Source organism: Vidua chalybeata, chromosome 1 (assembly GCF_026979565.1).
Source record: "Vidua chalybeata isolate OUT-0048 chromosome 1, bVidCha1 merged haplotype, whole genome shotgun sequence".
In the NCBI taxonomy this organism is placed as follows: Eukaryota; Metazoa; Chordata; class Aves; order Passeriformes; family Viduidae; genus Vidua; species Vidua chalybeata.
The window spans coordinates 64593111-64611870 of record NC_071530.1 but is presented as its reverse complement, the minus strand read 5'-3'; the positions used below and the strand labels follow the sequence as shown (position 1 = coordinate 64611870).

The 18760-nt window shown below is 44.4% G+C and overlaps 1 long non-coding RNA gene across 1 annotated transcript; it reads right to left on the bottom strand.

Moving 5' to 3' along the window:
* Nucleotides 1–14640: 14640 nt before the first annotated feature.
* On the bottom strand, nt 14641–15503 carry LOC128799474 (uncharacterized). Its single transcript, XR_008434734.1, has 2 exons — nt 15084–15503; nt 14641–15000 (listed from the first exon to the last, which is right to left on the bottom strand). It is a non-coding gene; the product is annotated as an uncharacterized LOC128799474 (long non-coding RNA).
* Nucleotides 15504–18760: the final 3257 nt, after the last annotated feature.

Genomic DNA, 18760 nt, shown 5'->3' with positions numbered 1-18760 from the left:
TATTTGTTATCACCATGGAGTCTAACTGTTGCCAGGGCCTGTTACTACAATAAATAACTCCACAGAAAGCTTTCTACTTATGTCCTGGCATACAGACATCATTGTCCTTGTCCAGACAGTCCTCTTAGAAGATGAGAGGGAGTATGTTTCATCTGTGGAACTGGGATGCTGGTCTTGGAGTACCAAGTCTCTATGGGGCATTCAGGGTGTTAGTGAACCTCCCATGGGAACTCAAGCTGTTGGATGAACAAGATACTGTCAAGTAAAATACACACATTTCAATGTCTGGTTGAATTTGTTAAGTATACGTCAATTAATTAAGTATACTTCCATTAGCATGGAAAAAGATCAGTTCTAAATCTGGAATTTCAGGCAGTAAGGCAAGCTTCTAAATGGGAAAAAATGTCATTGGGAGACAGAGACAGGCTAGCGAAAATTAATATTTCGCTTTTCATTAATATGTTTTAAGCATCCTTTGAGATCATTGTACAATTTCTTGATTACTGTTTGAGTCTGTTCACATCCTTAGAAGTAGATGTCTGTAGGAGATTTAAAAAAAGAAAAAAGCAGCCATAATTTATGCTTTCAAGAGGTTGTTAGAAAAGACAGCAGAGAAATGTTAAGTTGGTGCTGTCAGTCGAAGATCATGTCTTGGGTCACTTGTGCTGACATCATAAGCTAGTTATAGTTAGAATAAAGAGAATTTCTTTCCCCCAAATATTTACATGAAACAGACTCTTTGTATGAACTAAGGATTCAAAGCCTTTTGAAGGGGAGCAAAAGCTCAAGTAGTTGTTAATAACAATGAGGAATTCTTTTTATTATTTTTTTTAACTTCCTGGGACCCTGGTAACGAATGTCACTTTATGACCTTACTCTGACTTGTAGTGGCAACATTTCTTTAAAACTTGTCATATTTTCTGTGTATTTATGAGAAACAGAGATGTTTACGTGACTAATGTCTCTTTTAAAACTTAAGGCCAGTGGACTTTCAGAATCAAATGAACCCCACTGCTGAGACAGTGTGACTCCAGCCTAAGCAATCACTCTGGCTGGCTGGCTGCGGGCAGCCTTTTGCATTCCTCTTGTCTCCAGTCCAAGCTCTCAGCTGCTCTGCTTGGGAAGCTGAACAAACTCATTTGCATGGCAGGGAGCCTGAAGTGATCTTCCCTGCCCCAGTGCATCCTGCCTGAATGTGCAAAGCACTGCCTGAAAGCTCCTGCAGGGCTTCCAGGTTCTCTCTAGCCAGTGCCTCTGCCGAGCCCGGAGCACATGTGCAGCTGTACCTACCTGTGCCAGCATCCTGGTGCTGCAAGGCGCTCTCAAATGTGCACCTGCTGTCTCTTGAGAAATAGCTGTCTTCCAAGACATCTCTTGTTCTTTTCTCATGCCTGATCAACAGGGACTTGACTCTTGTGTTCAGTCTGAATTCACACAGAATGCAAGTCAAGTAACCTTTTCGTGTGTGGGTATTTTATTGTTGCTGCTGTTCTGTTTTCTCTCTTTAGCAGATGTTTGCAGATTGCATGTGGTAATGCTGAAATGTGATTGATGCTTGATGTCGGGCAGAACAGGATGTACAGGTTGAGCTTCTTGTTTGCATTTCTGATTAAATGCTTACTATGATGGTGCTGTTCTAAAACTTGGTTTTAGATGAAATAGATGAATAGATGAAATTTTAAAATGGTGACTTTTATTTATTCCTTCAAACACAGATAAGATGATAAAATGGAAATAACGTCACTTATCAAAGTAAGAAAATTGATTAAATGCAAAATCATAGGCTGTAGCATAATCAAAACCTAGGTAAGCTTTATGATTTATGCTTTACAAATTGATTATTGGCACATAAAAGACAAGACAAGTGATAGTTTAAAGAAGTAAGTGTACATGGGATGTAACAAGTGGCATGAAATTGGTCCTCATTAATATTTATGGCAAAGAACTTTCTTAGATCTGAACAGGATTTGTGCACTTAGAGCCTGAACTTTTAATATCTGACGCACATGATTCAACTGACATGGTGAACAGTATGTTTCTGAACAATCGGAGCTAGAGGCTTTCAAGAGCAGACTGCTCTCATGCTGATGCTGACTGACGAAAGAAAATCCTTTCTCTCATTTTAGCAGCTTTTCATTAATATGTAACATTAAAAATAAGCAAGTTTTGGTACAGTCGAGGCAACAGGATGTGTGCTATGTTAAAAAATTAGCAGATTTTCATAAATACAAATTAAGATATTTCCCTCTAAGAAAACCCATGGAATGGAGCCTATGTGAAGGACAACATGGAAACTGGAGAGAAAGAGGAGCTGTGAGAAGGCCAGTAATGGTGGGAAGGGGGGGAAAAAAGAGCAGGTCTCTCCATGCTTTGTCTTGTGAGAATGAAAACAAAAGCCAGTCACGGGGATGTGCATGCTGGGGAATAATCACTACAAAATCAGAAAGCTGTTTCTATAATTGCTAGTGGTATGTGGAGGAAATTGAAATGTATGATTATTTTAAAATGAGCAGAGTTGTTTTTAAAACTTCCAAATCTGAATCTGTTTGATGGCTTGCAGAATGCTTGGGAAAACTAAATGGGAGGCAGGACATCTTGGTATCTGTGACCTTATCAGCTGTCTCTGATTTATATACACCTAAATTAGTGAGCTGCTGCAGAGAGGGGAGAAAAGTACTCTCCATGGAATGGCATTTCTGATACACAGCAAGGCTTTGCTAAGCGAACGATTTCCCATTTAGTATCACCACCCTGACATGTATGCAGATAAAAAAACATTCTTCTAAGGTTTGGAAGCTGACTGCGGTTATTAACAAAGCAAAGGTTGGCTGATTTGAAAGGGAGAGACACATTTCTGAGATTCTTAGTCTGGTAACAGTCCTGCTGACTTTGAAGAATAGAAAGTGATGGTGGATTTTTCAGGGACTCTGAGTGGCCATATTTCTCTTTGAAAACAGGACTGAATAGTCAGGTGGCTAAAGAGGAAGTGCCCTGACAACTAGTGAGCACAAGTAGTCATTTGGAGGGGAGTTTGAAGCCAAAAAGACTGCAAAACTGCAGCCCATACTGTGCTTGAAGAAAGAAAAGGGTGCTCATTTTCCCTATGCTCTGGTGACTCCCCCTGGGGTGCTATCACAGCCTCAAGGAGGAAGCTTGGGGACATATGTGATGGAGTAGAGGGGGAAAATGCCACCCCTGGAGAGGGGGGCTGAAGCTGGGATTGAATCTGGAGGCTGTTGGGGGCAGTAGGCAAAAAATGAGCTGGCTTGTGGAATGAGCAGAAGGAAGGCTAGAGAGAGAGATGAGGAGGTAGGCTTGGAGGCATAGGATGACTAGAAACCAAAGGTGTTGGACATGGACCAAAACTAAGAATTTTTGCAACTAAAGTCAAAGCCTCTACAGATTGTACAAGAACTGCTGCACTTCAGTGACTGGCTGCTTAGCTAAATCCAAACAGGCCTTCACACACAGGCACTATATGATGTTTCTTTCCCTGTGGTTTTCTTCTATTCTTAATTTAAAATCTTACCTGGGTGGTGGTAGATAAATTTGTGAGTGTTTCCATCTCTGTCTCATTCATGTCATGTCAGGCTCTAGGTACTCCCAGATGGACTAAACAGCTTGCAGAGCTGACCTTTAATGCAGTGTGTGAATTTTGACAGATAGCTTAATATTTGTAAGACTGGGATGATGGCTAAAATGGTGGCTGTAGTCAGTGGGGACCCGGCTTGGTTGTGCTTTGCTAAACCAGCTCCATGGCTTGCTCTCTTGTGTGTGTGTGTGTTGTATTTCATTGCTGTATGTGATCCAAATGCTGTACGTAATCTCTCCATGGTGACTGCACAGTATTTGTTTCTATTTAAGGAGAGAAAGAGGTCTGGGTTTTCTGCCAGAATTCCCACTCAGGTAATTACAATTCTGCCTGCAGAATTTCCCTGTAGCTTCAATTGTAGTAGTTGTTCTTCACTCCTGCTAGTAAAAAGTGTGAACATAGACCTGCTGCTGTGTTTTGGGAACACAGCAGTGCATGCTTGGCTGAGGCAAGTGAAGTGACCCTGCTATGCACCCTTTATGCTAGACTTGCCCCTAGTAAAAACTGCTGCATCCAATCATGCCACTCTGCAGCTCTAATCTTTCTGAGCCTGACTTTGGCATAACAAGCTGGTCTTGATAGTGAGACAGCCAGCTGGAAGCCAATGAAAAGATGATTTAAGAGCCAAGAGAAAGCCATATGGAGAGAGAGAGAGGGATTTCTCTTTACAGAGTTATAAGTAAAAGTGTTTATGTCTTTGGAACCCTCTAGCTGTTTTTTTCCCTTATTTGCATCAGTTTTATGGGTGGGAAGTGGTTGCAGTTGATTAGCAAATGCTACCAAATCTCTTTAGCTAGAACAAATGTTGTAAACAGTAGATATTTCAGGCAGCTCTGTCAATAATAAAAATGAACACACCAACACTGTAATGGTTATAGCACATATGTCATCATTGTTATGCTAATGTTAACTACAATACTGTATATGATATCAGCATAATACAAAAAGTATTGCTTTCAAAATAAGAGATACTGAATGAAGGGCCTCTTGCCTCAAATTGGCATGATGCAGAGATTTTTTTTATTTCTGAACTTATGGCAACAGAGCTAATAAAGTCCATCTCAGTCTGGAAAACTCTTCTGCAGATGCTGCATTATCTTTGAAGTCAAAGTAAACACAGACCGTGTTCACTCGGAGCCTTATACAGAGATTTAAAACAGAGGATGTCCAACATTAATTAGTTAAGACTCATCAAACATAGCGTAAATAGTAAACAGCACCAAGACAATTGAACCAAATTATTGATTCATGGAATTCATTCTTTCTCTTCACAGAATATTCACATGCAGACTGTGTTCTCTTGAATGCAGTTCTTATTCAGATTTACTAAATAAATGTTATGGTGAGTGTGTGGGTTTAAAGAAAAAAATTTCTGTTAACTAATTCTGTATGGATCATATCCTCAAGATTCAAGCTGTTTCACATATGTTATTGTTTCAGCTTCCCTGACTGACTGAATGCTATTCAAGTGAATAGCACTGAAACCCTGCTTGAATTGCTACTAGGAGCTGGGGTGCTTAAAGTGTTCTCTTTGGAGTTGCAAGTTTCTCATGAACATGGAATAGTTTAAGAAAAGGCTGACAAATAGGAAAGCTGTTGAACTAAGCTGAAATACACTTTCCTAAGGAATACAGAAACCTGAAAGTGCAACCCCTACACAGGGGCAAACCAAAGCCCTGTGTAGGTCAGAATAGGGAATGCTCTTAGAGTCACAGAATGTTAAGGTTTGGAGGGGTCCTTAAACATCATTTAGTCCAAATACCCCTGCCATGGACAGGGATGCCTTCCACTAGACCAGGTTGCCCAAGGCCTTATCTAACCTGGCCTCAAACACTCTCAGGGTTGGGGCATCCACAGTTTCTCTGGGTAATTTGTTCCAGGGTCTTGCCATCCTCACAGTAAAGAATTTCTTCCTAATCTCTAATCTAAATTCCGCCTCTTTCAATTTGTACCCATTAGTCCTTGTCCTATCACAGTTCCTGATAAAGAGTCCCTCCTTGGCTTCCCTGTAGATCTGCTTCAAATACTGGAAGGTTTCTTTGATGTATCCACACAACCTTCTGTTCCCAGGCTGAACACCCCCAATGTTCTCAATCTGCATAGGGCAGTCCTCTTATCAACTTTGTGGATTTGCTCCAACAGTTCAATGTCCTTCTTATTTTGGGGATCCCAGAGCTGGATGCAGCACTCTTGGTGGGGTCCTCATCAGAGCAGAGGGGCAGGATCCCCTCCCTCACCCTGCTGGCCATGCTGCTTTGGATGCAGCCCAGCATTCCATTGGGTTTCTGGGCTGGGAGCACACACTGCGCTCATGTGAGTTTTTCATCAACCATTACCCCCAAGTATTTCTCTGCAGGGTTGCTCTCAATCACTTTTCTGCCCAACCTGCAGATGTGCCCACGTGTGTAGTTGGAAGGATATGTAACAAGAGGATCTCTTGGCAATATTTCTCCAATCCTGGGGCCAAGCTACATGAGACACTGTGCTAATGGAGAAGGAAGTGTGGATGTACAGATAACTTCACCTTGAGATTCTGCTCATCACTAGGATAAGACTGTGGTTAGAGGCAAGTTATTCTGAAGGGAATTAAACTGGCCTGTGATCTCAAGCACTTGTAGTTGCTGGAATGGACTAGGAATGTTCTAGGCATCAGCCTTGCTCTGTTGTGAAGTGATGCTAGAGCTCCTTTTGTGGGACAGGACAGCTCTGCTCCTGGAGAAGTGCTGTCCCAAAAGAGCACCACCTGGGTCTGAAGTGACCCAATTTGGTGGACAGCCCTGAAGCCTGGGTGAGCTGGTGTCCTTGCTTGTCCTGACTGCAGTTTGGGCTTCATGGAAGAGCTCAGGGGAAATGCCATTGTTTGGAATCTACATGTCTGGCATACAGTCAAGTCAATCTTCCTTTGTATCTTTCCCTCACTCGGGGTGAAAGAGATTTGTGAAGTTAATTAGACTCCAGATTTGAGCATTCCTCATGGGTGTTGGAAACTGGCATTCTCCTTTCAGCTTATATGCATATAGAGCTGCTTGCTACACATTGGACTTGGGATGCTCCTGGAATGAGAAATGGAGTGTATGACATATCTATCTGCTTTCCAGGGACTGCCTTGTCAGAGTCTGTGATTCAGCTCTTTGCCTTATGGATTAACTGGGAGTATTCATGTACTTTTAAAATTTCTTTTAAAACATTTTGCTGAGATGAAGCCTGTGCAGTTAATTAGAGCTCTGCCGCTGTTCACAGAATGCTAGCTGTGCTGAGCAAAGCTCTTCAAACACCTTTTTCCTGAATTTGAACAGGCAAAGCACTGGGCTCTCATGCTTTCTTGGCAGGCAGAAATGGTGAGGTAAGGAGCTACTAGTTCCTGGTGGCATTTCTGTGCTGCTGGGAGACTGGCTGTGCAGTGAGGTGGAGCCAGCACTCATCTCCTGTGTCTGGTAGAAGCATGGGGCAGAGCGTGGCTTACTGCTTTGCCAAATGCAGTCTGTCCTTACTGGGAGCCACACATCAGAGATATCCTTTTGGCACAGTGGTCAAATACCATTTTTGCAGGTGTTTAATGCAAAATTGTCAGAGCTTCTAAGGAAGCTGTGCTACAGCTTTGTTCCTCTGCTCAATAGTAAATTCCTTCAGACTCCTAGGCTCTTTTATCTGTAACTGGTTCATAGTCCTCTATCCATATTTGAACCCTTTGTGATCACTTCTTCTCTCTCTTGATTCAGTGCATCCTTTCCCTTTGCTCAGAGAACATCCCTCCAGCTTCTGCCCTCTTCTGAGTGAGCAGCTTTAATGCTTTGCCTATCCTTGCCCAGAGCCAGTTCTGTTCGGAAATAGATTGATTCCATTTTTCCATCTAAATGTAGAATGGTCCAGATTTGTATGTGAGAGATGAGATCAAAAACTTGTTGTTTGCTTCTACTTAAACAAAATATGTTTTTTTAAAAAAATAATCTGAAGATGTTCCAAAATTTCTCCTGAAACATTTTTCACTTTCTTCTATTTCAAAAAAGATTAGCAGAAACATGGAACTGCTTTGGCAGTTGTGGAAATAAAATTAAAAAAACATGAGTTAAAATGCAACTGCTCAAGCCTATGGGGCGGAGGCCGAAGAGTGTTTACTAGAAACATACTTGCTGTGTGGCTGGGACAGCTTTGTGTTTGGGGAAATACTGCAAATCTATTCACTTTACATATGGACAAGTGGTGATATATCAGTGTGCTGCATACTGTGCATGTACCCCGAGTACAGAAATGCCTTGTTCTCAGGAAGCTTCCATCTTTGGAGTGAAAGGCAGCAGCTATTTTTAGTAGTGCACTGCAGCATTACACAGGAGAGCACAGGATGATTCTGCTTCCCCAGCTCACTTCATGGATGACTTTGCTAATTTATTAAGTGAGGACTGATGACAAACTAGTACCACCAGAGGAGCACAGACATAGCTTCATGCTTTTTTGAAAGAAGTCAGCAAGGTTGTGCTGGGGAGCAGTCTAAAACCAAACAAAAAAAATTGTTTCATTAGAGAAGAGCTCATAAAGCTATGCCCTGTAACTGCAAATGCTAGAAATTCCAGCTTTAGAAATAAACATTACAATGCAAAGCCTGGGCTGTTTCTGTCAGGTGCCTAGAAGAGTGGGCACTGAGATGAAGTAGCTGATAGTTAGAATGGAAAATGTCCCCTATGTAGAGACAGCAAAAGACTTGCATCTTTACTCCTGCTCAAACTCCTTTCCTGAAGATTTAACAGATTCTGACAGGGTACTGCCCTCTCTCCGTGCTCGAGATGTGTGCTGCATTCCTAAGCACTAACAATCCCATGCTTTTCTGACATGTGTGGTCAATTGGAGATTAAATCCTAATGTGAAACCTTACAACAAAAGGTTGCAGTGACATTACACAGTCTTGTCAGGTTGCTGGAGTTCCAAAGTCAGTATTTTCCTTGGGTGCTGACACCAGGACCATCACATTTACTCTTCTGTTGACAGCTGCCCTGCTGATTTCCCTCTACAAATGGCTTTAGGTTTTGCAAGGGTAATGGGTGAAGAGCCATGTGAATGCAACAGAACAGTTTGTTTCTGCAGTAAATGGAAAAAGCAAAATGCAAACACACAGTAGAAATCTTGTGTCCTATATTTCAATTGCTCATTTTTTTAGAAAAATTGCATGTCTGGTGTTTGTTGGAATTTTTATGCCTTTTCCTAGTGTGCATTTGTGTATTTCTTCTCTCCAGACTAGCTTCATTATTGCAAAAAAGAAGTCAGTGTGCCCAAGAAAATGCTCTTGTTGAGGGTGATAACATGTGGAATTTGGTGAGTGAGTTACTAAAGAACGTTATTTCAGTAGTTATCAGACAATAGATATGTAAAATGTAAAACTGTTTAAACTTGGCAAGAGCATCCAATATCTGCATTTTCCTGATTAGAAGTGCTAGCGTTATTGTAAAAGCAAAGCATAATTGCAGCTTACTCTGTTTACCTGTGTTTTTTTTTTTCCAAAACTGAAATATACACAGAAAAACATCTGAAAATTAATTATTTCAATGCAGTTTGAAGACCTGTGAAGAACCAGCCTTTATGAATTTTATAAAAGCCTTGCTGGAAATATTGTAGCAATTCGTACTGGTGCATTTATAACAATGCATTGTGGAAGTAGAAATTATATTTTGTTGTGCATTTGTGAAAAAGAATTTATTCACTTAAAAAAGATGAAAAATATCAATAAAGTCAATCATGTTTTGAGCTCTGAAACTTGCATTCTTGCAGAGGAATATTGCAAATGGATTTCAGACCATTTGGGACTGTGATTTGGTTAGTATTACCTGTCACCATAGATCTTCAGTGCTGCACGTAGTTTAACATATGACCAACATAATGGTACTAGTAATGTTTCTCTTCAGAGTAAATTAAGTAATTGTTCAGCCTTTCAATATCCATGATAATTTCTCCTGTTGTTTAAAAGGGACTCCCATTGTGGCCATTAAAGGAGAACATACGGCTTATTGATACTATGTCAGCTTCTCAAGGTGTTTCACACTTGGCCTGTTATAGAACTGACTGTTAGCTGATATGCACTCTGGAAAAAATATCTTTAGATGCCAAATCCAGTTCCCAGGTGAGAGCCTCACAGCCAAAAAGAAGTAAAAAGTGCCCTCTGGCCTTCCACCATCGATCACCTCCCCTATCCCCATGCTTTTCTTCTAAGATATATTAACTTATATTTAGCTTCCTCTGAAAAGAATTTCAAGCTTTTAAGGCAGTTTGTAGTTTTATGCAAACCTTTACAACACAGTTTGCCCTTAGTTAGCAGGTGTCCAAGCTGGATGGTGAAAGACTAAGCACTCTGTCCTTCATAAACTTTATGACAGCCTATAAAATAATAGTGCTAAAATAAATTTCAAAGTGTGGCCTTAGTAGTTTTCTCTAAGAACTCTGACAGGTAAGAACTGGCAGGGTTTGCTGTAATCTTTTATAGCCTTTATATTCTTGCATACAGCCTTATATTCTTGTCATAAGTTGCTTGTGAAGACTACATAAAAGAGCAGTATTTTTCCACTCCTATTACAGGAGCAGTAACCTCTGGCTGAAAGCAAGGTGGAGAAGGAAGAGGGTGCAATTTGGATTTACCATGACTAAATTCAGCAGTGCCTGTTTAAGGGATTTTTAAGTTTTTTGTCGGGTCATTCTGGACGTGCATGAATTTTTCTGGATTGTTTCTGTAATAGTTGCTGTCGTCAAATGCTCAGCATAATTGTGCTCTGCTTACATAATTGTGCTCTGCTTAAAGCAGAGTCTTGCTTCTGAAGTCTGTGAAGCTGTTGCAGTCTAAGCCTGGCCTGCATCTGGAATCCATATTGGCATACTTAATGGAAAATATCTCAGGGCTTAAATAACTAGGCTGTAAAGATTTTCCTTGTTACTCACATTAATTAAAAAAAAAAAAAAAAAAGGAAGAGCAAGACATTGGTACAGTTATACTGCATTTTATTTACATGGATATTCTGGTGTCCAAGTTGCTGTTTCATGTGATGAGGGGACCTCTGTTGTGTGGCTGTTCAAACACTTGAAAGTAGATGTGACTGCCAGGAGTGCAGACCTTTTGGCATAGGTGATACAAGCCAGATGAATCAGCAGCTTCAACTCCAGCTCAGCTACAGAACTGAAATGAAGCCCATGTGTGTCAGCTACCAGTTTGTCATAGCACAGCCTTTGCAGAAGGACTGTGTTCTGTATAAGGGGGGCCCAGCCCAGTTGTGGGGGTCATCTTGCTCAGCCTTTTGGACCAAATTATCATCAAAATCAGTCTTAAGACGGGCTTTGGATGTTTTGTTGGAAGGAAAGGAGTTGGTTTTGATGTTGTTGCTTTGTTTGGTTTTTGGTGGTAGGGTGTTTTGTTTGGCTGGTTTTTTTGAATTAGGAAATCAGACTGGGTTGGCCTTGTGAATCTCTGACCTGCCTTAGTCAGGTCAACACATTAGGCTTGGAATGGCACTAAGGTTCTGGACTGCTGGCAAGTAGTCTGCACCAAGGAGAAGGTGTTTTCCAGAAGCACTGTCCCTCCCATGACCCAATCAAACTCTACTTTTCTTGCACAGTACCCGCAGTATAGCTTTGAGGGTTAGTTCCTGTAAAACTGTCAGACTCAGCTGAGCTTAGCATAATGCAAACTTTTGTCTGCATTCCTGTCTGCCCTGCACCCAAGTCTGCCCTGCAATGACTGCATCTAGGGCTAGGAGAAGAGTTGGGCTTGTCCTGTCTTTAGTACATTCATTCTTAGAATACTCCTATAGCTATTCCAGGGTACTGCTGAATCTCTAGCACAGAGCTGGGCAACTGATCACCAAAGAAACCTGTTAGAGAGTCAAGCCTCAAGCCAAAGATGATCCCCTAGGTTTGGGGATGGCCTTCCTCTCTTTGACAGTCCCCGCTATTCTTGCCAAACCTGCCAGTGGCAAGCTGTGAGTTAAAAATGCTCGTTTCTGGAAAGCCCCACTTGCAGCCTTGCTGAGCAGCAGTTCAAAGATTGTTTTCGTGCTTAGCATATTTCACTCCTGCCTCTTCAGAGATCATGTTAATATTATCACCTCTCATCAAACATTAATCTGTACATCATTTGCCAATTGAAGCATGAGTAGGTTGCACAGATTTATTCAGCAAGCAGCAATTGCTGCCTAGACTCTGTGGTCTAGTTGTTAACAGCTGGCTGTTTGGGTTGTGTTTTTGTTAAGTGGAGAGCCTATTTATAGGCAGCAGAACACATGCACATCCTTGTCTGTGCTACTGCAGATCCTGGGTAATCTCCTCTGGTACAAAAGCCTAGTCTACCAGCTAGCATAATGTGTACTCAAATCAGCGTGGGAGAGTTAGAGGTGTTGGTTTTGGTTGGGTTTTTTCCTCTTTCTATCACTATCTTGAAGCTTTGGACCAGACCGATAGCAGAGGGACAGGCTGCTTGCCTGAAAACTGGGGGCAAATGTTTCCCAGGATACAGAGGAAGCAATCTATGGTGGTGGTGTCTGACACAAAATGCCATTAAAAATGTTCTTGTGGCAAAGGGTCTGATTTTAAACAAGGTATTTAATGTGTGTGTGTGCCTCACACCCCATTCTTCACCCAGAGGAAGTAAAAATTAACTTTTATTTGCTTCCAGAAAATTAGATGGCAGGCAAAGTATCTGTGGTGACAGTAGCCTGGGAGCTGTGTCATTCCTTCTCAAGGGCTGGAGGAGAAGAGGGTTTTGGCTAACACCCCACAGAGGAAAACCTATCTGTGTCTGCACACCTGACACCATCAGTGAGACGGGGAGTGTGGCCTGGCGCCCCTGAGCACCCAGGAGTTTGTCTGTGGCACTCAGCTTGCTATTCAGAGGTGCTGCTTGCCTGAGTCACTCTGTGCTGAAAATGAAACACTGTGATTCTAGCAGAGCACACAATGAACTGCTAATTACAAACTGAAAACAAAGTTAAAGAGAAAAATGAGCACAGCATAATTTCACGTCCTGCTATAACAGCTTTTTTTTTTTTTTTTTTCTTGGTTGCTTTAGTCACCCTACTATGAGGTGTTATGGCAGAGAGTGGGAAACTGGGTTAGTCCCTGCCACACACTTGCTTCTTCCAGAGTTCACAAATGTCTGGGCTGCTTTTCTCTCCATTTGTTCAAGAAGGATTTCCCATGATCTTGCCTATCATTCTACTGCTTTTGTCTTTCTGCAGTGCTCTCTTCCCAACTCATACTTGCTTGCTTTTTATGTAGGAAGTCATATTTTAATTCCATCACAGCAATTATTCTATCTGGGTGGGAGAAAAAAAATTTCACCAGCTGCTGTTCTGTATTGTCAAGAACACAGAACTACCTGGTCTGTCTGTGCCTTCCTTCTCTCCCAGTCCCTTGTCACAAGAGTTTGGAAATAGTTTCAATAGGTGCCTGTGAAGCAGGAGAATGAAGAATTCTGCAGGGCACTGGAGTGAGCACAAGCACAGACTGGACTGCAGTTAGAATGAGGAGTGTGCACTCCAGTCTGCACACTTGCTTCTCAGAGCACGGTCCTTGAGTGAGCAGCCTCAGAGACATGTATGAACTTTTAAATTGTTTCAGTAACTTACCTGTTTATACCTCTCCTCAGGGGGAGGTACTTTGGTAAGTACTACACACATCTGTCTGCGTTTCATATTCAGGCACACAGGCATAAATACTGATTCATTAATTCAAATATATATGAGTAGCATGCATGACATCCCAAGGATTTGCTTATAGGATCGCAGTATGGCATCCCCTGAGCATCACCTATGAGGAATACAGGAACGCATTGGCGGTGCATTCTACCCTGACTGGCAATCCACTCCTAGCCAAGGCTTCAAATGGATAGGCTCCAGTGCTTTCTGCAAGGCGCTGTGCCAGCATGATACAGATGATGGGGAAAAGCTGAACAGATACTTAACATCTCTGTGTATATCTTCCCCATTCTGTCACAAGAGTACCTCATATAAATAAATAAAAGGGATGCTGTTAAGTCATGCCAGTCAAAAAAAAAGTCAGAAGAGAGATTCTGGCTGCCTGCCCGGTTGTGCTAGGTTTTCTAGGCTATGAAGCATATACTTATGTCTGAGAAAGTATTTAACTGGGGATCCATGGACTTCTGGAGACCTAGGATGACTTCTGAAGGAGATGCTAAATGTAAATAAGAGAAGAAAGACTGTTGTAATGGGATTTCAATCTACTCTGCAGGAATCAGCACCTCTGTTAAAAAATGCTGAGGTCTCTAAGCATTAAGAAGTTGACAGCTCTTTTATCATTTACGCAAAACTTCAGGAATGCTGTAGGGCACTTGATGCCAAGATAGCTCTGCCACTTCTCTGTCACACTGACATTAGTGGGACTTTGGTTAGTAAATCTGCAATACCCCACTATCACTTAGACTTAAGTTTGGTGTTTGGGTTTTTTTGTGGGGGGGTGCATGTGTACCTTTCTCACCATGTAGGGCTAGTAACAGGTCACTATTTCTTAAGTTAAGCGACTAACAGTGGTTGGGATTTGGAAATCTGTACAACTTTTTGTAGTGCTTTATTTGGCTGTCCTTGAATCTCTTTTAGGAAGTTGGTATCTCTGAACCACCTCTAGAGTAATTGGAGGGCACACGTTCTGTGAGGTTTGTGCTTGTTTAAACAGTAAATTAAATTGCAGGGAAGCTGTGCTCACTCACGGATATGATGATTATGATGTTAAAATGGTACTGGTAGGCCCATGCCTCCAGCCCTGTGGGAGTCCTTAATGGAAAACAAGGAGCTGTAACATCATGGATCCTGTACGATGTGACCTTGGGGTGTGTGAGGGAAACACCAACCTGCTGAAAGCACTCCAGCATGGACAGCTTCAATGAAGAAGGCAAATGGTGCTAATTTTTGCTGAGGAGAAAGCACAGGCAAGTGTGTGAATGTTTCTAGAGCAGAAGCAAGCACCTGACGGCTTTCGAATGTGTGTAACTTCTAAATGAAAATGAGAAATGAGCCCAAACTGAATTTCAATTATCGTAAGATATAAATTAAAAACAGAGTTGAAGCTTCGGATTAAAATGTTCATTTTTTGCTACATAGTTTTGACTTTGCTACATGAGCTTTCCTTGTGTTTTGATATTGTCAAAGTCACTTTACAGCAACAGGTCCCAGTAGATTATAGTAACACCTTCTAATACTTTAGTTTGTTAAATTAAAGGTTTACAGCAGCAGGCTGTGGTTTGAAAATCATGCTTCCACGAGTCTGGGAGTGGGAAGGAGGAACTGGGCTGTTGGTTCCCAGCGGTAAAGGATGGGCATAGGGGTTGTCGTGGTGTGTCTTCTTGTCACGTTCGTTGCCAGCCTGTGACCGGGAGCGGCAGCAGAAGCTCAGGACAGCGCAAATCCCACTGGGACTACATCCGCAGCCTAAAAAAAGAAGAAGAATTCCCCGTTTCTGGGTGGGAGTTGAAGCCATCCCAGGTTTGCCTCTACGCATTCCTACACAGCACCTTCCCCTTGTCTGCTCCTCTGCCCTCACAGCCCCTTCTGCTTCGCTTCCCTTCTGACCACCCCGCTCGCCCTCGTCGTCGGGGTTCGGACTCGGCAGAGAGCCGGCTCTAAGGTCGGCTGTGTTTCCCACTTCCCCTCCGCCGTGGTTTTGGGAGGGCGGAATTCACGGGATCGCTTGCTCTTTGACCTCCTCCTCGCCAGGGCTTGCTCTTGGGCCGCGCCGGCTTTGTGCCGCTGCCGGCGGCCGGGGCCGGTTTATGCTGGGAGGCAGCGCGGGCCGCGCTGTAGCCGCCGGGCGCCGTCCGGTGCCACCGCGGCCACTGCGCTTGTGCCAACAGCGCGCGGCCGCTCTACCGCACTCTCTGTCGCGCGGCCGGTCCCGCGCTCTGTTGCGTGCTTGGGTCTCGCGCCATCGCGTGCCCTGCCTCGTACCGGTGCGCGTGCCTTGTCACGTGGCCGCGTCTCGCGCCCGTGCCTCGCGCCAGTCTCGCGCACTTCCGCGTGCCCAAGTCTCGTGCCTCGTCGCGAGTCCGGATCTCGCGCGCTGTCGCGTGCCGACGTCTCGCGCAGTTACCCGTGCCCGGCCTCGTGCCCTGTCACGTGGTATCTCTCGCGCAGGTGCGCGTGCCCTGTCGCGTGGTATTTCTCGCGCAAATGCGCGTGCCCTGTCGCGTGGGCGAAGCTCGCGCCGTGTCGCGCGGCCGCATCTCGTGGCTGGTCTCGCGGCGGGTCTCGTGCGCTGTCGCGCTCAGGTGCGCGTGCCTTGCCGCGTGCCCGGTCTCGTGCCGATGCTCGTGCCTTGTCGCGCGCCGGGTCTCGCAGCCGGTCGCGTGCCCTTCCGCGCCGCGGGTCTCGCGCGCGATCCTGCCGGTGCCGGACACGGCCGCCAGGGGGCGCGCAGCTCCCGCCGCCCGCCCAGAGCTGCCCCGCGCGCCACAGGCCCCGGCTCTGAGGGCTCCCGGCAGAGCAGCGGCCACTTGCAGTGCAATGTCCTGCGAGTAATTCTAGATGAAGGATGGTACACACACACAGTCGTCGTCCTCCCCACCCCCCAATTTTGTTTGGTTGGTTTTTTTGGTTTTGATTTTTTTTTTTTTTTTTTCCCTCTCTATTTTAACCCTTTCCCTACACTCTCAGCCACGGTAGCGGGGAGCAGCGCCCTGTGTGGCATCCCCTGTTCGTCGGTGGCCCCGAGGTCCCCCCGCGCCGCTGCTGGCGGGGACTCGGCCGTGCGCTGCCGCTCGCTCCGGGGGCACAGGGGCAAATACGGGCGAGAAGGGAGCGCAGCGGCGCGAGCGGAACGGGCGGGTTCCGGCCGCGCGAGAGCCCGCCCCGCTGCACGGGGGCGGCGAGGAGCCGGGCGCCGGCCTGACGGCCGCGAGGTGCGAAGCCCGGCCGAAAGGCAAGCCTGGAGTGCCCTCCAGGAGGTCAACCTGTACGTCGCCAGCTTTTCGGCAGGATCTGCACTTAAACGCTCTTGACAGACTCATCTGTCATTTCTAAGCTCCTCCAACGAGGAGGATACCACGATCCCCTGGGTTCTACCTAGAGCTGGGAAGGCTCTCCTTGTAATACTTAACTCAATTCTCTCTACTGAAAATTGTGTTTGTGGTAATATGTGTACAAAGGGTCATGCGCAATCTTTTTGTGTCTAAAAGCCCAACTTTTTACACTTTGGAAACCTATTACTGTCTCTTATTTCTTTTTTCTTTAACTGAACAAAAAAGTACTTTAATGTTTCCTCTTCATTATTGTTTTCCCAGCCCTTTCAGCCTTTCTGCCTCTCTCTGTATTCTCTCCCATTTAGCCACACATTCCACAGTTTGCCACACTGAAGTGAATGCAAGTATCGCGTAGTTGCCAACATTGTATGTAGTGATCATGTTTACTCTTGAATGCCTGTAGCGTGGACTTACGAAATCTTTGGGAGCATTTCTATGTTTATTATAATAGTGTAGGGGTCTTTTTCCAGGCTGGAATCCTTACAGCAGTCTTTTGTATTGAAGGAAAAAAAAACAGCTGAGCTTTTATTCCTAGATAAAGCCTCTTACTCAATCACCTGATTTCAAGTAACTGTTAAGTAACTTAATAGTAATACTACTCCTTAATGGTAACCACTACTACTTACCTATTAATTTAAGTGAATCTTTGTCCACCATGTGCCATTAAGCATTGCTTAGGGCTTGGACAAGGTTGTTTCTGTTCAGTTAGTCTCCAGCGTGTTAGAAAGGAAATTCTGGATTTTTTTTTTTTTTTCTGCATTAATTAAAGTTTCAGCAGGATTACTCATAGTGAAGGTTATAACATCACGTAACTTTGTTATGCTTCTTTAGAATTCACTTTGCACGTATGTAGTGTGAGCCTTGGGTCCCAGTGAGTTACTCCTGGTTGTTCCCAGGAGCTGTCCAGACTGAGGATTCAAATGCCTCTTAGAGATCCTTCAGTCGATTCCATCGCTCATGTCTCTTACAAAGCAGAAGCATCCATGTGCTGTGAGGGCGACTAAATTTACTCACTCAGGGTCAGTGGATATGAAGTTGGTGTGTCTGCCTTGAAGGTCAGCCTTGTCTTGCACAGGGGTATGGTGAGGTTGTTAGTTGGGTTGTAACTGCACTTCAGGGTGCTCTGACAAGTGACTTCTGCTCTTTTGGGGCAGAACAAGCAGTCTGTGTAAATCTGTAAGTTCTGAGAAGGGGAGGCTGACAGCTACAAATGATCTGTCACTTGTTGGTTCCTCCTGCTCTTGGCTACCCTGCATACTCATTCTCTCTGGGAGGGTGGACCTTGTTTGCTAGCTGGACTTCAGCTCAGGCAGAGCCCCTTGTTCCCTGGGGAACTCTTAAGGATGCACCGTAGGGAAGGACATTGGCACTAGACTGTTGTTGAAGCCAGACGGAATGGGAAGACAATTGGCATCTGCCTCTTCAAACCTCCCAGGCCGGGTTAAATGTTTCCAGGGGCAGTTAAAAATGTGCTTTCGGGTCTGTCCCCTGAGGGTATAATGGGAATTTCCCCCCCAGTTCTGTGGCTGTGAGAGCTCTGCAGCAGGTGCAGCACAAAGCACTGCGCACAACTGGCCACGTGTTGCCTCCACGTGCATGAAAGGGCTCACACAGGAACATACACACAGCCCGTAACTGTGCTTTCTCTCTGGATCCCCTGCCGGTATTTTGTGCTGCTTTGGCCACCTCTGCCATCCCTCTGCCATCGGGCCTGGGCTGGTCCTGCCCAGGAGGGCACTGGCAGCATCTCTGATCACTCTGTGCTCTGTGTCCGGGATACTCTTTGGACGGCGGGTGATTCATGTACAGAGTTAAGGCGCTTTCCCTAAAGCACATTGGAAGTGTCTCCATACATCTTGGAATTTTGTTTAGCGTGTCCTTTTGATACATGCCAAGCCCTACCTTGATGTTTGTAGCCTCCCAGATGTTTGGATGATTTTTTTTTTTCCTGTGGCATGTTGCTGTGTAAGCCGGCAGGCACGACACTTGATCTTCTTCCTCTGCAGCTTAAAAAAATCTCTCGTCTTTATAGACATTCAGAGTAGCGACACATCTGCCTGTTATATTCTGTCACTACTTATACCTTGCGCTTTACTTTGGGTTTCTGTATCTTATTTTAGCAAGCATAGATGCTGCAATGAGAAAATGGTTTGTTACTATGCTTGGATTTTATT